General features: G+C 40.8%; 1 long non-coding RNA gene across 1 annotated transcript in view; it reads right to left on the reverse strand.

The window, feature by feature from the left end:
• The window catches only part of LOC130541670 (uncharacterized), a 126991-nt gene that overhangs the window by 7008 nt on the left and 99531 nt on the right, over nucleotides 1–20452 (reverse strand). The window contains exon 3 of the long non-coding RNA XR_010112788.1: nucleotides 516–628. This is a non-coding gene — a long non-coding RNA (uncharacterized LOC130541670). The remainder of the gene's footprint in view (nucleotides 1–515; nucleotides 629–20452) is intronic.

The following is a 20452-nucleotide window of genomic DNA, read 5'->3' on the forward strand; positions in this document are numbered from 1 at the left end:
CAGCCTCAATGTCAACCCTCAGAGAGGTCTCCCATGTCTTCCCTAAGTGAAGCAAGTCCTTTTATCTTAATCTCTATCTTAGCTTCTTGCCTACTTCCTTCACAGTACATACCACATTGAGTAATTAACTGTTCACAGTGTTTAGTTTTTCACCACTTTTAGGATTTAAACTCCATGAGGCAGAGATTTTACCATGAGAGCAATTAATATTTGTTGGATGAATGGTCAGACCATCCTGGAGACTATGAATGCATGAGGTGCCAAATTTCTGCAGTGCCACTAATAATGCCATGAAGAAAATCACCCAACCCACTCTGAAATAAATTACAGCATTATTAACAACATGCTTGCCATTTGTTTTTCTTTTTAGACTTTATTTCTCCATGATTTTGTTCTCCAACAAAACATCCTCTAAGGTACCCATTTGAACTTTTTTTAATGTCAAAACATGAGTTTCTCTAATGAAAATTTTAGCAAGGACTACCATGGATGTTTGATATACATATTTTTCTTACTTGAATAATAGCAACCACATGTTGATACAGCTATTAAGGAAAAAGAAGTTTTTCCAGCAGCTGTTGACTTCATCAATTCCTCTCTGCAATGAGTCACTCAAACTTCCACAGAGCTAGAAAAGAAAAAAAAAAAAAAGAAAGTTGCAAGTAAGGAAGTAGGGATTTTTTTATTGTGATGAGAGAGGAGTGGGAAGAGTTAGACAGGGAGAAAGTGAATAAAATCAACTAGAATGAGAGATTTGATTCCATAGAAAGTTGAGTAATTTGCGTGTCAAAAAGATAAAACTATACACTTGCCTAGTACTTTAACAACACAACTGAAAAGCATGTGGAAACTGGCATAAAAGGTGGGGTATTTGCAAAGAGAAAAATGCAGTCATTTTTTTAAAAAAGCAACAGCTGCCAGTTTGAGCCACTCTACAAATGGCCAAGAAAGAAACCTACTCCTCTCCTTCAGTTATATTAATATAATGCCAACCATTAATGAGATAATAACTATCCCAGGCAACAGTCAACGTCTTTTTGAGAGGATGTTTCTTAAATTCCCCATCACATTGCACAACCTCTTGGAAAAGGTGAGATTGGCCGGGCGCGGTGGCTCACGCCTGTAATCCCAGCACTTTGGGAGGCCGAGGCGGGCGGATCACGAGGTCAGGAGATCGAGACCATCCTGGCTAACACGGTGAAACCCCGTCTCTACGAAAAATACAAAAAATTAGCCGGGCGTGGTAGCGGGCGCCTGTAGTCCCAGCTACTCAGGAGGCTGAGGCAGGAGAATGGCGTGAACCCGGGAGGCGGAGCTTGCAGTGAGCCGAGATCGCGCCACTGCACTCCAGCCTGGGCGACAGAGCGAGACTCCGTCTCAAAAAAAAAAAAAAAAAAAAAAAAGGAAAAGGTGAGATTTAATTACCTGCCAACTCTGAGACAGAAAGTTCTGTTGACTGTATGACACAAGTAAGCACTCAGTAAAGTACATAGCACAATATGCACTTTGATTAATATAAATTGGCTTCAGAGTGACTTTGCATTTTTACAGTGATTGTGTTGTTTGTCTCGTTGCCTTTCATATTGCCTGCTAAATAATAATAGCCTTTATTTATTGAGCACATACCACATACAAGGCAATGTGCTAAGCATTTTGCAAATATTACTGACAACAGCCCTATGTGCTATGTATTATTATCTAGGTCAAGTAGATACTATTGCTCTGTTTTAGAGATCAAGAAATAGAAGCTTCGAATGGTTAAATAACCAACTCCAGGTTGCCCAATGAGTTTAATACCCACGACTATTAGCTTCAAAGCTATTCTTATAGAGAAACTCACTATGTGCTTGGGAGAAAGCACATAAGTGTGACACCATTTGACAGTATTACAATAACATTGTGTGTCATCAATGGAAAAAAAAGAAGAGTGAATGATTAAAAGCCATGCAAATAATGTATTCTCTAGTCTAAGTTTCTGTTAATAGTTGTTCATGTTACTGCTTCAACAGGCAGTTATGGAGCAACTATTTGGTATCACAGGGATTAAAAAGATAAGCAAGACAAAGGTTTTTGTCTTCATGGAAGCTCAGTGAAGCCCCTACAAAGGCAACTCCAAGATGAAATTAATATTTTGCTCTTTTTCTGTTGAGAAAATAACTTTTTGTAAAATAAAAATTATTGACAATCAATTGTAAAGTTTAATACAATGGCTTTAAAACTGTACCTTATTGAATCCCGAGGTATTGACCAGCTCCCCTAAGATGACAGAGGTGGACTAGGGAAAGAGGTCTGTGAAACGGTGTCTACCACTTTCCCTCAAACACACAAGTTCTGTTTTAATTTCTTTTCATGTTAATTTTCAGCATAACATTTTGTTTGACTAAGCAGTTCTATCACAAAGAAAATTTGATAACCTTTGATTGACTTGGTGAAATAAATACATACTTTATACCAACTTAGATCTTAAATGAAATGTTGATGCTTGCTTTTGTAATTATCACTAAAATGTGTTCTAATAATAACTTTTGAAGATGCAGGCTTCACAGAGCAGATGACCAAACAGAAAATATCTGTCAGAAACATGAGTAAATACCAATTAAAATATATGATAGCCTTGTAAACTCTCACACTCTTGGTCCAACAGAAATGAAAAATTACTGGAGTGGGATGAGTAGGAAAAAAAGTGGTAGTGTCATTCAAATTCCAGAGGAAGAGATGAATTTAATGGTGAGGTTACTGGCATTGGGACTAATATCAGGGATGATGTCAAATATTACTCAATCACATTCAAGTAAAATATCAGCCTTTGGTATCTTCATTGGACCAGAACGGTTTCTTTAGATCTTCTTATTTCTCTTTCAAGCTTCAACCTTAAATAATAGGCCATTGTGTAGCAGAAAAAACTTTAAACTTAGAAGTAGAAATCTATAATCAAATCCTCAGCCAACTTAAAAACAGCTGTGTGACCTTGGATAAGTCCCATAGCCGGACTGCATTCTCTAAACCAGCAGCTATAACGTTTCCTACCTCATTAGAGTGTGGTGTGAATGAAAATGTGAAGAATGCCTAAAACAGAGTCAGGCCTTGAATGCATTAGAAAGTTTCAGGCAGCCACTCATTCCATCACCCTGTCTCACTCTTTCTAGTGACCCAGGGTCACTTACCTGTTTTTCTTAATACACCCCAAGTCTTTCTCTTGCCTCTCTTTGTAGACCAGAATTATTCTTGTGTTCATCAATATGGATTGAGTCAAAAATTTTCAAGATTTACCTGACTTATTACTTCAAGGATCCATCATCCTCTGGCTTCCACTTTTTGTATTTCTATAGGCATGGATTCAAACGGGACATCTGACTGGCTCAGGCTAGATCCAGATGAACTCCTCCTACATTTGTTGTCCATCCTGGTCCAATCAGTGGCAGCTAAGGGAGCTCAGTCACTTGTTTGAAGTTTGCCCAGTCAAGGGGCTGTGGAAGGAAGAGGAAGTTAATCTGTGACAGGATTGTGACAGGCAGACCAATAAACATGTCTGTTTACAATCTAAATATTCATAAAATTCCAATCCCCCAAATTCTCCCACATATGTATGCTCTTGTATTCCCCTGAGATAGGAAGGGAGGCATGCTCATAACCCCATTTTACAGACGGGAAGAATAAAGTGCCAGGAATACTGGTCCCTCCATTAGGGTCACTTAATGAGCCACTGGTGGAACAAGAAATAAATCCGAATTGAGAGCTTAGACTGCCTGGTCACCTGTTAACAATTAAGACTGCAAAAATTTCAAACCATATCGCATGTACAATAAATACTGCATCTGAATCAATTGTAGAGACAAAGACAGAGGCACAGGGAGAAGACAGATCTATCCAAGGTCACTCAAGTGAGGAAATAAACCAGCTTAAAATAGACTTCTGTCTCAGCAGCATTGTGCTTTCACTCCTGGGCAACTTCCTGCCTATACAGCAACATTAATGCCAGCAAGGAAGGAACCTGAGGGTTAAATCCTTGGCCCCAGCCCCAGATAGCAATACAGAACCCCACCCCCGTAACTCAGTCAATAAATAGACGAACCTTTCATACAAGTTTCAGAAAACACAGTTAATATACAACCACTACTCACAAATTAAATAAGTTATCTTACTGTAAAGGATATAACTATTTTATTATCTCTGCAATTAAAATGAAATATGCTAAAGGTAGAAGCCATACAAAACAGCTGCTGCCAGAAGTTTCAATAAAAGATCACTACTGGGCACCCTTATAACTGTGGGACCATTAGGAGATTTAAATGTCTTCACTTTGCCCATGGTAGGGGGTGAGGCTGCACTGAGAAACATCACTGGCATGAGGTCTAATTGCCTGCCCTATGATTAATGTTGCCAAGTGAATTCAGAAGTTGTCACAGTTCTTATCCTATGGTCCAGGCTCATTTATAAAATAGAGCAAAGGGAGCCCAGTGCTTTGAGAATGCCAATGCAAAATTATAATAATTACTTATTACATGATACAGTTGTTAAAGTATTTTCTGTGTTGTTCAAAAAAAAAAAAAAAAAACAAGGCATGTACATTGGTAGAGAAGGCAGAAGAAATACTTATGACTGTGTTTTCCTCTTGTAACTTTCCCAGGCAGAATTACTCTGGTCCCTAAGGCCTTGAGGCACTTTTTTCTTATCTCCATTGAACTGTAAACTACTGGGGTTCAGAGACCAATTTTTAGCTTTCATTGTATCTATAGGATTTAGCATAGTGACTGGCATAATAAAAATCTGCTAAACTAAAACTGATACCCTGTTATAGAATTTCCATGATGTATTCTAAGTTCTGTCATAGGCATGCAATAATTGTAAGTTCTCAAAATGGAGGGACCAAGTCTAGTCCTTTTGTATCTTTATAACTCTGCAGCTCTGCTATCCGACAGAACTTTCTGCAATAAGGGAAATGCTTTATTTCTGTTCTAGGAAAAGGAAAGTTCTTAAAGAAATGTTCTTCCTTTAAGAGTCTATGTAAACACTATTCAATAAGAGCCATTGGCCACTTGCGGCAATTGAGTGCTTGAAATATGGCTAGTGAGGTGAAAAAATGCATTTCTGATTTAATTTCAATTAAAATCACCCCTTGTAGCTCATGGCTACTATGTCAGACAGAGCAGCACTGGAGGCCACGTGCGGTGGCTCATGCCCATAATCCCAACATTTTGGAAGGCCAAGATGGGAGGATCACTTGAGCCCAAGATTTCAAGACCAGCCTGGGCAATGTAGAAAGACCCAGTTTCTACAAAAAAAAAAAAAAGTAAATTATCCAGATGTGATGGCACAGGCCTGTGGAGGATCACCCGGGTCTGGGAGGTCGAGGCTAGTGAGCCATGATCGCACCACAGCACTCCAGTGTGGGAAACAGAGCTAGACCCCATCTCAAAAAAAAAAAAAAAAAAAAAAAGAGTAGCACTAGAATCTAGGCTGATGTGTGGCTTTCAGTAGTTGCTATTTTAATGTTTATGAATGAATAAATGAATGAATGACTACACATACCTAATCCCTCCACAAACCTACTTCCCGCCAAACTGCTTTCAGCTGCAGAGTGCTGCAAGCATGCAATATTTACTTGGCCAAGTTGAGTTTAAATAGGTAGTCTACAGGAAAAGCAATTCGGTCATTCATTGGATATTGTGAGGAAAGTCTTTTATGGCTAATTTGAAAGATGTACTTCAAAGTAACCGCTTAAGATTAAGTCATCCATAAGCCATATTTTCACTCCACATCTTACTGCTTAAGGCAGAGTAGTCAAGTGGAAAACCAATGGACTTGGGTACTAGTTACACTCAACTGTCTACTAACTGATTGGCTTTGAGGTTCAATTAACATGCAAAGTGCTTGACTTTTCTTAGTGGCAAAATGGGGAAATCCTATGTGCCATGCCTCCTTACCAGGATGTTGTCAAAAGCAAATGAGATAACTGGCATGAAAACATCTAATGCTAAGCAAATACAGATTATTATTAAAATACGTTACTTCAAATTATTTTAAATAACTATTATCATAGTAATGGTGCTTGTGTTATTAACAAATAATTGAATATATGTTTCCTTGCACAGTTAAAGACATACACGTGCCCAAAAAAATTATTTTCTTCCACTCTAAGAAGATTTCCATTTTTTCTCTCTGCCACTTCATATCTCAGAAGGTCACATCTCGCTTACTGGGCAGTTTCCGGTGACAATTCTACAACGATTCCTCTCACCTATCTCACTGAATGTGGCTGTCAGCATAAGTAGGTTACATTGTAGGGACTGTGTTTGTAGCTAGTGTTGGCATGTTATTTTTCCAGCCACCACTCCAAGGAGAAGAGTTCACATTGTGTTTCTAAATCACTTCCTGAAGAGTGATTATATGGGATTCTTTCAGAAATAGAAGGAATGGAAAAAGCAAGACCAGAAAGTAATTTGGAGAGCATCCAAGATTGATAAGACACCACAGTAGGGGGACTCCACAGCACTGGGAGCCTGTGCTCTGATCCCTTCCAGCGCCCTAAGATGGGATCTCAGCAAGAAACAGCCACCTAGTGTTCCTAAAGAGGCTGGACCATGAGCACTGGGCTCCTAGACTTGGCAATAACCCTAGTGCCCCACAATGGCAGCACCAGCAGAGCCTCCATCCTTAAAGAATAGTACAGCTTTGAACACTGAGCATGTCAGCTATGATCTTTGGGGACCAAATAACAGGGCATTCACATGGCACCAAGAGGAGAACCATCCAGACAAAGCTTGACCTTTGCACCAGTGAGGCCGATTGGAGGCTTGGAGCATATTAAATTTATTTACAGAAAGGAAAGAAATGTAATATTACTCACATCCTGTGTTTGAAAGAAAAATCATCCTGCCCACTTAATAACTGTGCAGGGCTGCCTTCCACGCCACATTTTTTACACAGACCATAGGGAGGTCTGTGTGACTTTGTGACTCACCCTTTATCACAGCCCCCACCCCCATAGAACTGCGAGGGCTGAGTAGGAGACAAGTCCAGTTACACTCACAGGGTTGCGTTCAAAAACCAGTGTTTCTCCTTAACTAACCCTCAAGCAATTACCTCAGATCAAGTGAATAGACCTGACTTAAGCAAATTTGGCTGTTCACGAGTTTTAGGTTACTCTGGCAGATATCGATCACCACCAGCAGCTAGGAACAGGTGAGAACTATAATCCTCCTCCCCAACAATCTCATTACGGGGTGATGAGTTATATTGAAAGCACATTTGACCAAAGATGCCACATGTTCAAATACTCAAATCAACTAGCTAACCTGACACAATAAGAGCAGTGAAATCCCAAGCAACAGCATGCGCGAAACGGCCACTCAAGGCAGATGTATCAGTATTCTGGTGAAAGTTTCAGCTAAACTTCTGATCAGAAATTGAGCCACAGGATTCTCTGTTGAGCTATTGAATGAAGCCCTGGTCCAAGAAGAGCCCTATGAAGAGGGTAGGCTGTGGAGCTATCTCCAGATTCTTACTCCATGTTGTTTACAGAAGGAAGGAATTGCTTACATAATATTTCCAGCGTATTCACATATCTTAATCACCACTCATTTCATCCATGGAAACTTATTTTAGCATCCCCTATGCTAACTAACAGGCTTTTTTGTGTTCATTGGAGATAAAGCTATAATAGGACAGCTGATTAGGGTCGTTCAAATGCTAGCTGAGGATCCCTAAGTATGAATTCCCTAGCCGACTATTTCACAAGTTAACTATCCACCACTAAGACGTCCTCTAAAACACAAACACACATTTCTTTATTAGTGTTAGAAGATATGAAATAATTTACTTGAAAATACAATAATACTGTTTTCTCTTCAGAAGAGTTCTCCCCCTAAATGGCCAAGAGGTTTGAACTCTTGCCTTTTGTCAGATATAGGGCTGAACCTTAGAGTCCAGTGTATTCCTTCATTGTCTTTCCTCTAAGTCTGCCAAACAAATAAGGCTCTGGTGAACCCACAGAGCCAGCTACAGATAACCACACATGTGTGAAATTGTAGTGCGCACACCGCTTATGCGTAGCCTGCTCCTGGTCTTCCCAGACTGCCAAAACATACGTGAGCCATTCTTAACAGCAAGTGCAAACCCCGGAGTGCTGTTTCAAACCTTCAAGATCCTCCCATCTTCTAGTTACCTCATTGCTCCATTTGACCCCACAGCATTTCTACTCCCTGGAATGGGGACACCTGGAGAAATCCACACATGAGGCCTAAACATCCTAGTACCCGCAATGTATCGATTTTTTTCTTTCTTCTAGAAGCAGAGGATGGTAATAAATTGTGTTGCTAACAACAAAGGTCACTGCATAGCTATCAGCCCTATGCAGTGATAGCTGTGAAGGACAACAAATAATAGTTTTGCAAATCTCCTCTTTGAACATTCTTTCCTTAAGAATCCTGTTTCGCGGACCTGTTGTGAACTATGTGTCTCCTTCATCTAGTGTTGCTCAAACTGTGAGTGCTGACCTAGTGTCTTAGTCTGTTTGAACTACTATAACAAAAATATCACAAGCTGGTTGGCTTATAAACAGCAGACCTTCATTGCTCACAGCTCTGGAGGCTGGGAAGTCCAAGATCAAGGCATCAGCAGATTCAGTGTCTGGTGATGGGCCTCTTCATAGAAGGTGGTCTTTCTGCTGTGTCCTCATGTGGTAGGAAGGGGTACAAGAGAGGCCATTTTTATAAGGACACTAATCCCATTCAGGAGAGTTCTACCCTCATGACTAATCTTCTCGCAAAGTGCCCACCTCCTAATATCATCACCTTGGGGGTTAGGAGTTCAACATATGAATCTGAGGGGGACACAAACATTTTGACCATAGCACCTATTCTAGAATTGTGAAATTGGCTTTCATTTATTAACAAAAATATAACTGAATAGAATGGAAAAGAAGAAAAGAGAGGAGAGGAGAAAGAAACATATAGATCACAGAAAGCAAGGGTAATCAGATGAGTTTAATAAGGCATTTCATGTTTATGAGAGTATGTATACTGAGTTGCAATGTAAAGCGTATTTCTTAGTAAAAAATAATATTTAAAAAATATATAAACCACTACCACAATTTATTTGGAGATAAATTTTCTTTGGATCTCAAATAAAGTAAAAGAAAATTCTAATGCAACATTTTTTTTTAACTTTTATTTTAAGTTCACAGTTACAACTGCAGGTTTGTTACATTGGTAAACTTGTGTCATGGAGGTTTGTTTTACAGGTTATTTCATCAGCCTGGTATTAAGCCTAGTACCCATTAGTATATTTTTCCTGATCCTCTTCCTCCTCCCACCTCCTGCCCTCCAAAAGGCCCCAGTGTGTGTTGTTCCCCTTTATGTGTCCATGTGTTCTCATCATTTAGCTCCTACATATAAGTGAGAACATGAGGTATTTGGTTTTCTGAAAATTTCCATGTGTCTATCAAGATTAGCTTGGGAGGAAGGTTGAGAGTAAATGTTATCATGATCCCAAAACATCTGCCTGGGGAAACATTATTTTTAAAATATCAGAATGACTCCTTCATGCAGCCCAGGCTATTTTCTGGAAAAGTGACATCCTAGTTAGCCTTGTCATAGAAGTAGGCCCTAAGGCAAGGATTTGCACACAAGCAGTTAATTTGAGAAGAATAGGGAGTATCATCAGCGGGAACTAGGAAAGCAATACAAGGAAGGGAAGGGAGCTATAAGGTTACTATTAAGTCTGCTACCATGGTCAGGTTATGTTGGTGGGAAAACTTGGGGAAACAGGACCTGCTGCAGAATTATCTCATCCAAGGGGCAAGAGAACAAGTATTTATTTCCAAGTGGCAAGTTGGTTGAAGGCTGCTGCCGGGGCAGGGGGTGAAGATGGTGAGTGTTAATTCTCTGGCACTTCTGGCCTACCTGCTCCTGGGCAGAGCAAGGCAGAGAAATTTTCACTGTTCTGCGGAGAGAAAAAAGACCATGGGCCCCACCATGCAGATACTGAAAAGAACAAAGGTAATAAACAGAGCACTCAGGGCATCTATTCAGGTGGCCTGATCCTACAGAGACTCCTCCAAAAGGCTGGGGCATCCTCTACATCCTTGTCCACTCACACTCACCTTGGAGGTGATTCTTTCCTGGACTATCTGAGGGTGAAAAGCAGGTATTGTTTTAGTACTAGTTTTGGTAGCAAGTGAAGAGCAGATAAAATTTTCTTGGTTGTTCCAAAATGTCCACCACTTTGTAATAAGAACAAAGTCTGCACAGATCTAAAAGGAAAATTCTAATTTTAGCAGATTTGAAGCCCCTCAAGTTAGTTTCCCTGGCTCTATGCTATTAGCCACATAATCCAACTTTGCCTGCTTCTTGTCCCTCCCAGATTTAGCAGTGAGGCTGAAATTCTGCAGTGCCATGAGTACCTGCACAGTTTCTGAACTTTCCCTCTTCTGGCCTCATATTTCCTGAAGCTGAAGGGAAGGGGACAGCTGACTGTCATTCCCACAACTTTAGACCCTTCCTCTCACTTCTGCCCCAGGAAGGGAAACTGAGTTGTATCAGTCCTGCTCCCTGGGCCCCTGACACCATGACAGGGAAGAAAATCTGCCAAAGATCTATGGTTACTTGGATTCACTGAGCTGAGATGGTCAAATCTAATGCATCTTCACATCCTGTGCGGGTACATGCCCCACCTAAGGAAGATGTTACTTATAGATGTAGAGCAATTCCAGGGATCTACCAGGGGACTGGTAGAGCCACACTTCCTTAACAATCATAGAATTACAGATTCACCTGGGGTTCATGGCTCACGGGTTGCCAAGTTACCTCACCAAGCAAATGTGATGGAATTACCAAGACAGGTTTAGATCTGTGGTGGAACAGGCCACAAATTTCCTGAGCTCTCTCTGACTTCTGGCTTAGGGACTCAACCACTATGTCTACCAGATTCAAGGAAAAAGAAAACAGGTGTGTATGACTCTGCATTCCTCAACCCCAAACAGTTGAAGAAAGTGGAGGCTTAGTTCCACCAAGTCTGGCAGAGCACAGAGATTCCCCTCCATCAGGTGGTATGGCCTAGAATCTGACTGTACACATCACATCCAGATCATTTGTCCCTGAGCACTTATCCAGAGCCCAGACTACAGCTTCTCTCTCAGTTGATTTTATTAGCCAAGGAATCATGACCTAGTTTCTGCCTTGGAGTTGCTGAGATCTCTCTGGCTTATCCCAGGATCAGAACCTGTTTGGGCCCAGATCATTTGGCTGTGACCTTCCTATCCTGCAACACTGCCTGGTTCTTCCAAGTAATGCCCAGAAGACTGAACCCTATTCTCAATGTCTCTGCCACTGGCCTCTTCAAACTAAAGAGACTCTCCTAGAAGCAGGTACAACTCATCATCTGACTTCAAGACTCCCAATTCCTGGAAGACCAGCACCTGTGCTTGACATAGCAGGGTCTTGACATTAATACCAGCCAAGCTGAGAAGTGGACTTTGGCCACTGAGGCAGAGACTGGCTAGTTTACGCATGAAAATCTTTTACCTTTCCTCCTGGGCACACAGCTAGACGACACTTCCCAGCCTTTCTTGCAGTGACCATGTGCCTAAGATCTGGCACTAGAATCTGAGCAGAAATTGTGTGCTCCATTTCTGGACCTGGATGATAAAAATCTCATGTGTGATTCTACACTCTTCCTCTATATGTCAGCTGGATATCTAGACCAAGGGCATCCATGAAAACCCCATGTTGAAAGGACACAACATCTCTCAGCTTGGGTCCTCAAAAGGCTACACAGAGGCCGAGCATGGTGGCTCATGCCTATAATCCCAGCTACTCGGTAGGCTGAGGAATGAGGATCACTTAAACCCAGGAAGCATAGGCTGTTGTGAGCCAAGATCGTGCCACTGTACTCCAGCCTGGGGGACAGAGCAAGACCCTGTCTGAAAAAAAAAAAAAAGACTACACATAGGAAAGTACCATCCCCCACAGCCCACAGCCTACCCCACCCTCCAGCACTAATGGACTTTTCCATGCGTAAGAAATTTCCATTGTGTGAGCCACTAATATTTGAAGGTTTATCTGTTATAGCAGCTGGACTTACATTATCCAACACAGTCACCCACGACCAAAGCTAGGCTCCCAGCCAAGTGAGTGACCCCAGCTGTCTGTAGCTTGCTCCCCTCTCACAGTTGTGGAGGTCCCAGCTCTCCATACTGCCCAAGGAGACAGTTTGAAATACGTGGGTGAGTAGAGGGGTGGGAGACACAGGAGATGTTTCTCAAGGGAAAAGCTTTGACTCTTCCATGTTTTTTAATCAGGAATTTTCCATGGTCGCACAGTGAGTCAGAGGAAAAGCCATAATTTTCATCCTCCCTCTGCTGGGGCAGCTGTCTTCCTGCAGGATGGGGTCTAAGCTCCATTCCTAGGAAGGAGGGGGGTCAGTAAGGAGAAGGGTCATCAACTCAGGATCCTACCTTCTCATGGAAACCACTGAGAAGACTAAGCACACCAGCCGCACACAAGTGAGGAGATTTTAAATCAGCTGGACAATCCTTTTTTGGTTTAAATATAGTATTGTTTCATCCCTCTCCCATGTGATTTTATCCCATCAATATTTTTAATGTCATTAGAACTGCCCATTCCCATCATTTAACCTGTAAACTACATTGCCCAACTCATTGGTACCAAGAAGCAAATTGCAAAGTTCCGCCATGTGGTGTCACAGGGCTAAGTGCAGCCACCCAAATGCATAGCGAATTTGTTAAAGACAGGAAAGAAAACAAGCCTAACTAGGCTTCTTGAGGCTCCCAATGCTGCTTGGTCACCACAATCAGTGAGTTTCCTCCAGAAAAGGGTTCATGCAGCTCCCGAGTCTAGCATGTCTTCAGGGAATTTAGGAATGTTTCTTTCATCAGCTCTACCCTGAGGGGAAAGATTCCTCAGAGCAATGTAAAAAGCACAGGGCAAAGAAAGAGGAGGAGGCTTGTAACATGTGGCAGCCCTTCTCTACAGAGAGTGGATGGGCCTGGGAGCCAGTGCATTGCTGGGACTATATTTAGTTCATCCAGTGACATCTTTGCGCCTCAGTGCCATCTCTCACGATAGCAAGGGACTGTGAGACTGAACATTTTTCTCATTGTAACAGGGGTCTGACTCACTAGTTTAAAAAAAATCTGAGAACGATGAGACCCAAGGGGAAAACAGAGTTCCAAAAAAAAAAGAAAGAAAGAAAAAAAGAAAGAAGAAAGAAAGAAAGAAAAAGAAAGAAAGAAAGAAAGAAAGAAAGAAAGAAAGAAAGAAAGAAAGAAAGGAAGGAAGGAAGGAAGGAAGGAAGGAAGGAAGGAAGGAAGAAAGAAAGAAAGAAAGAAAGAAAGAAAGAAAGAAAGAAAGAAAGAAAGAAAGAAAAGAAAAGAAAGAAAGGGTCAAGCATTCCTGTAGGCTGAATAAAAAGACAACAGTCCTGGAAACATTTTCTAGGAGGTCTCCAGTATTTTCTAGGAGGTCTCCAATGAGCAATTTTTTGCTAGCACAAAATTCTAAATTGTACCAAATACTAGTTCATAATTTCCATCGAGTTCTGAAAAACATAAGCCTATTTTTACAATGAGTTTTTGAAACTGAAACTGTAAGTGCTAACTGGAGACCAGCATGTGTCTCACTGCTGTTAGCCTTTGAGGAACTGACTCCAAATTGCAGGGTTGCCACTTTCAAGCCAACAGGTGGCCTCTTTGAGTTAGGTCTTGACTCCCAAAAGTTGATAGAGACATGTTGAATATTTTTCAACCAATTCTCTTCTAATTCTGTGAATAGCTTACTACAGAGTTTAACAAACTTTTTCTAGACCAGATAGCAAATATTTTTTAGGCTTTGCAGGTCATATGGTCTTTGTCACAATGAGTGAACATTGCCATTTTGGCACTAAAGCAACCAGAGATAATAGGTGAATGAATGGGCATGGCTGTGTTCCAATAAAACTGTTTTATTGGGGGAAAAATAGGCAGTGGGCTGAATTTAGCCTGTGACTGTGATTTGCTAACATTTCACTTACTACTGGCCAGTACTAGTGTTGCTGATACTGGCTCACAAATACCACCCAGGGCTTCACCCTGTCCTGTGACCAGAGCCACCTCCACCCCCATCCCAGCAAGCTGTCTCAAAAACCTTCTCCTGGCCCAAAAAGACCAAGAAAGAAAAAAATTAATCTATCCCTGTATTTCTATCAGTACCACAAGGATTATCAAAACAAACTCTAACTTTTTAGGAAACAAAGTGACTGGAAATCTGAAATTGATTGCATTTTCAAACTTCTTTTAAGTTTGACCCCAAAAGAAGAATGAAGTTTCTTGAAACGCCTGCATCCACTGACAGGAATTGGATTCTTACTCAATGTATCTGAAATTAGACCTTTGTAACACCTGGTTTTCTTGATGATAGATAGGCCATGTTCCAGGACTACTATACAATATTTGGTTTGCAGGAAGTACTCAAACCCAGGGTTGTGAGAAGAGTCTGTGGCACTAGGGGCCTGGTAGTTTCCATTATTTTGCCTAAAAATCAATGTTAATATCAATGTCTCAAAAATCAATGTCAATGTTGAGTTAACCACCCAAAGTGTGGATGTTTCTACTTTCTTAGTACCTTGGAGAGGTTCTCTGGATAAACAACAAAAGGAATTAGCTACTTAAGAATGGTACACTGGCTTATAAATAACTCGTGTAGGCATGCATAACTAACACATTTTTCCAAGGACATGGTAAACTCTTCCCATCTCAAGTAAAACCTCAAAATCTACATCCTGGTTCTGGCTCTTTTCACAGGGTAAAGGCATGGAGTTGGATGAGAAAGGTCTTTTTCTTAAGGCAGGGTAACTTTTAGAAGACAGGAATTCTGGAAGGGTCCAGGGCTTGATGTTAATCTAGCCCAGATGCAAAGGGCAGGTACAAAGTCAGGCACACCCGGCCCCATGTGCACGTAGGACACGACAACTGGAAAAGACGTCAAGAGATAACAGACTGTCCAGTGGCATTTGTCCTGACCAGGTATATCTAAACCTGTCTGATTTACCCATGGTCAGTAGCCAAAAGAAGGAAGCAACAGCATGCAGCTGTATTCACGGAAACCACCCGAGAAATTTTCTCATTGCTTCCAGCCCTACCTTTAGTTCCTGACTTCCACAGCTCTGCCTGTCTTCTGAACCTTCACCTTTATGGAAGGTAGAATTGAGGAGCTATTAGAAACCCAGGTGTATAAACTGTGGTGGTTCCAAAACCCTAGGTACACAGTAAAATCACCTGGGGATTTTATAAAAATCCCAATACCCAGGCCATATCCTAAGCCAACTACGTTAGGTTTTCTAGGCTGGGACCAGATATCAGTCTGTTCTCAAGCTCCCAGGGCCACTGAGTTAATATCAGATGGTCTGAGTTCGAAGTCCAGTATAAACAATTACCTCTTCTCTGTCTGTCTCAGTTTTCTCACCTGTAAATGGTGATCATTATAGTCTCTAATTTATAAGATTGCAAGGATTAAATGAGCTCATTCACATAAAAATATCAGCACAGTTCTTAAATGTTAGTTCTTAGCACCGAGTTTCCTCTTCTTGACTTCCCAGTTTTGAATTTCAATGCCTTCCAAATCCTTAGCTTTTCCTCATCCTCCCTGCCTGTATCAGTTGCTCTAGGTATGCTCTGGGGACAGCCTAGTACTCCAGGCTGTGTAGTTGGCACCCTGGCCAGGATCACCCTTGCCACTGAGGGCCCCTGGACAGGACTTGAAGGGTCAAACACCGAGGAAACACTGACAGAGGGTGGTAACAGTGCTCTAAACTGCCCCAGGACTGAGGTATTTCCCAGGTTACAGGACCTGGAGAGCTAAAATCAGGACAGCCTCAGTAATCCAGGGCAGCTGGTCGCTGTAATTGGAACAGATAGTCCAGGAAATCAGTGCAGGCAGGGGTTATCTTTAGGAAAGTCAATGAGCAGGAAGTCAGGGTCTCGAGGTTAGACTCCACTGCTACACAAGGATAAAGTGAAAGAAGAAAAGGAACTGCAAGAGCAAGGCAGGACCCCAGCCCTACAGGCAACAGGCCAGCGCCTTTTAAGAGATGCAGCACCTCGGTTAACAAAACTGGCAAGATGGCAGTATTGTAAGGTCAAGGCCCAATTAGCATAGGTGGCATGAGTGTTGAGCTAAAAATGCATAAATCCCTAAGACTTAAACAAAGCTGAACTATATAGGAAGAAACCTCAGCCCCAGAGATGCTGGCTAACGCACTCTGCCCTGCATGATCTACTCTTGACCTCTTTTTTCCTGTTTAACATTTTTTTAATTGTGGTAAATATACACATAACATATTTACCTTCTCAACCATGTTAAGTGTACAGTTAGTAAAGTATATTCACATTGTTAAGCAATTTCCAGAACCTTTTTAATCTTTCAAAACTGAAACTCTATTCATTGAACAATTCCCCATTTCTTTCTTCTGAGTCCCTAGCAGTTGCAATTCTAATTTCTGTTTCTATAAGCTTATCTACCCTAGATACCTCATACAAGTGGAATCATGCAGTATTTGTCTTTTTGTGACTGGCTTATTTCACTTAGCACAATGTCCTCAAGGTTCACCCATGTCGTAGCATGTATCAGAATATATATTGATATGGTTTGGCTGTGTCCCCACCGAAATCTCATCTTGAATTGTAACTCCCACAATTTCTACGTGTCGTGGGAGGGGCCCAGTGGGAGGTAATTAAATCATAGCGGCAGGTCTTTCCTGTACTATTCTCATGATAGTGAGTAAGTCTCATGAGATCTGATGGTTCTACAAGGGAGAGTTCTCCTACACAAGCTTGCTCTTGCCACAGCCATGTAAGAAGTACCTTTCACCTTCCACCGTGATTATGAGGCCTCCCTAGCCACGTGGAACTGTAAGCCTATTAAACCTCTTTCTTTTTTTTTTTTTTTTTTTTGGTTCTAATTGCCTTTTCTTTTTTTTATTTTACTTTAACTTCTGGGATACATGTGCAGAACGTGCAGGTTTGTTACATAGGTATACATGCACATGTATGTTTATTGCAGCACTATATACAATAGCACAGAGTTGGAACCAACCCAAATGCCCATCAATAATTGACTGGATAAAGAAAATATGGCATATATGTACCATGGAATACTAGGCAGCCATAAAAAAGGATGAGTTCATGTCCTTTGTGGGGACATGGATGAAGCTGGAAACCATACTTCTCTGCAAACTTACACAGGAACAGAAAACCAAACAACGCATGTTCTCACTTATAAGTGGGAGCTGAACCATGAGAAAACATGGACACAGGGAGGGGAACATCGCACACCAGGGCCTGTTGAGGGTGGGGGGCAACGGAGAGCATTAGGACAAATACCTAATGCATGCAGGGTTTAAAACTTAGATGATGGGTTGATGGGTGCAGCAAACCTCTTTCTTTTGTAAATTGCCCAGTCCAGTCTTGGGTATGTCTTTATCAGCAGCGTGAAAACAGACTAATACATATGTCCTTTTAGAGGTTAATATTCCATTCTATGTATATACTGCATGTTGTTTATTCATTCATTCATCCACGGACATTTGGGTGGCTTTCCCCTTCTGGCTATTGTGAATAATGCTGCTATGAACACGAGGGTACAGATATCTCTTCAAGGCCCTGATTTCAATTCTTTTGAGTCTTCACCCAGAAGTAAGGTTGTCTTGAGCTCTTCTTAGGTTCTCATCCTGACTACCGTGCCTCTGTACAGTGGGACACAGAGCCACCCTCCCCACAGAGGAGCTCTCTCCTCCTGCTACCATTATCGTGGCAGTAGTTCCTGCCTCTTTTGTACCTTCAAACTCTTGGGATTGGAATGTTAATTTTCTCTGCATTATCATCCATTCATTCACTTATTGGAGAAATATTTACTGTAAGTCTGAGACCTGAAGACCAAGAAGATGATGGCCTTGTGAAAACTAGAGGAGGAGAAGAGCATTCAGGGTCCAGTGAGTGTGGGTGTGGAGATTTGGCTTACACTTGCTTAATCTCCTCTCACTCTCCCTGTGTTTGTACTCCATGCTCTTTTACACCATGCTGTATGCATCCTGGTTTCAAACAGAGTCAGGGACTTCAGCTGGTACATTCCCAGTCATTTCATTATGAGCAGGCTCTCCCCAACCTTCCCCTGACCCAGTGGCCTCACCACATCCTGCCGCCTAGCACTTGCTTATTTCTGGCCTGACAAAACGCCTAGTGGATGCTCTCAGCACATCGACTCTTGGAAACAATGATTCTTCCTCTCTACTACCCAGTAGAGTGAGAGAGGTTCTTTATCTTGCCTAAGTGTTTTGAGGCACACAAGAAAAACCACAAAGGCAGAGCTTCCCTGGACACTTCCTCTCCTTTAGGGGAAAACAAAATCAATTCTCTCTCTCTCTCCCTCCCTCCCTCCCTCCCGAAGCCTCCCCACTGCCCTCCAAGTGTTTCACGTTGACAAATCAGACTGGAAGCCTGTATGACAGCCACTTTTCAGTATTTAACAATAACCCTCCCTACATCATCTACAAGTTATGTCTTCAACACACAAGGACAGTTTCTAGGACAAGCATCATCCAGGACTTTGCTGCTCATATTAAAGGGCAGCATCCTATCCGCAAATCACACCCTCCAGTCTGCCCACCTCTGACAATTCAAGAAAACTTACAGAATATTGGTTTATTGCATTTATCATTTCAGGGTTTGAGGATGTTTTAAGCTGATGATTTCCTTTTATTTTTTATTGTGCCAAAATCTTGTTCAAACACAATGAAATAAAACATTGTAGATACAGGTTTCATTTCCATTGGTTGTCTGAGGCTAAAAATTAGAAGCCAGTAGCTTAATGCTGACTTTTAATCTTATTGTGTGAGACCTTATCAATGTTTCCAAAATGCAGATTTAAAAAATAGCTGCGGTTAGGGTTTGAGAGGATATTCTGTGAATTCTAGTGCATGCACTGCCATCTACTGGACATTTATGATATAAAACTAAGCTGCGTGGAAATAAATGTATTTAATCACTGAAGGCTCTGTAGAAGACAGTACTAATGACATTAATCTTTAGAAGAAAGATAAGTATCTGGATAGATTAATGGAATAAATAAGTATAATATGCAGGCACAACAATATTCCTGTCTGGAATTTCTTGTTACTAAAGAATTTGTATTTTCGCCTGCAGAGTAATGTTTGTCACTCTAGTGAATGCAGAATCACAGCATTCATGCTGATAAAATCATTTTCAAATTGTGGTTCCTTAATACGACCAGGGAGAAGAGGCAACTCATATTGTCCTTCAGGTGGTGGAATTAAAGTAGGTATATGAGACTTCCCTTAGGATATTCTGTCTAATCATATATTCTGAAAAAAAATTATGAGCATACTATCATGTACAGTTACAGAACTTCAGCAGTTTTTAAGAAATTTAACTCAATCACATCCACAATGCTGAACTTCTCATAAATAAAATTTAATATTCATTTCAGAAGGCAGTGCAGGGTTTTATAGTGTGTTGTGGCCATTATTTAACATATTAATTATTTGTGTATAATACTATTAAACACTTACTTAGGTGACATTTCTACCTGTTTTTCTTCTGGATACATAAGGGTTATCCCTTAATTGGATGGTAGAAAACCATATGGATTTTACATTTCAAAATGTACAAAGTAACTAGTTCTGAATATTTGACGTACATATGGGAGTGATATTCTTTTTTTGCACAGTAATTTGATAATAAGGCAGAAGTTTGGGGGCAGAGTGGGCTTAGGTGTAAAAAAGATAAAATTAATTATAGATATTACACCCAACCTTTATAAATCACATGTCATTTTACTTATTTTAGGCCAGACCTCCCTTCCATGCATATGCATCGTACTAAGAAAGATGCTTTCAACAACAATGTAATAAATTGCTCCCAGTCGCCTTAAGCCTTAAGTCTTAGAGGGGTGTGTGTGTGTGTGTGTTAGAGAAGTTGTTTATCAGAAGGAATTAGTCTCTTCAATGAAGGCAACAGAAGAAATCACGACAGATTATATGCTAATGAAAGAGTTAAATGAGTGGAGTTTATTTTAGCTGCAAGAGCACACAAGAAAACATAGCGAATGATAAATAATTTGGAATTAGTCAACTGGGATGAGGTTTCTATTAAAATCCTTGAATGAGACCATTATCCTTTTAACAAAGAAAAAAAAAAGAAAGTCTGGATTTTAAGAAAGCTAAATTTTTTATTGATACATAATGACCATACATATTTCTGGGGTACATGTGAAACTTTGATAAATGTATACAATGTGTAATGATAAAATCAGGGCAATTCGGATATCTATCACTGAAACACTTATTATTTCTCTGTGTTGGGAATATTCCAAATCTTCTAGCTATTTTGAAATATACAATAAATTATTGTTAACTATAGTCACCCTACTCTGCTATTAAACAC

This window comes from Pan paniscus, chromosome 6 (assembly GCF_029289425.2).
Source record: "Pan paniscus chromosome 6, NHGRI_mPanPan1-v2.0_pri, whole genome shotgun sequence".
NCBI lineage: Eukaryota > Metazoa > Chordata > Mammalia > Primates > Hominidae > Pan > Pan paniscus.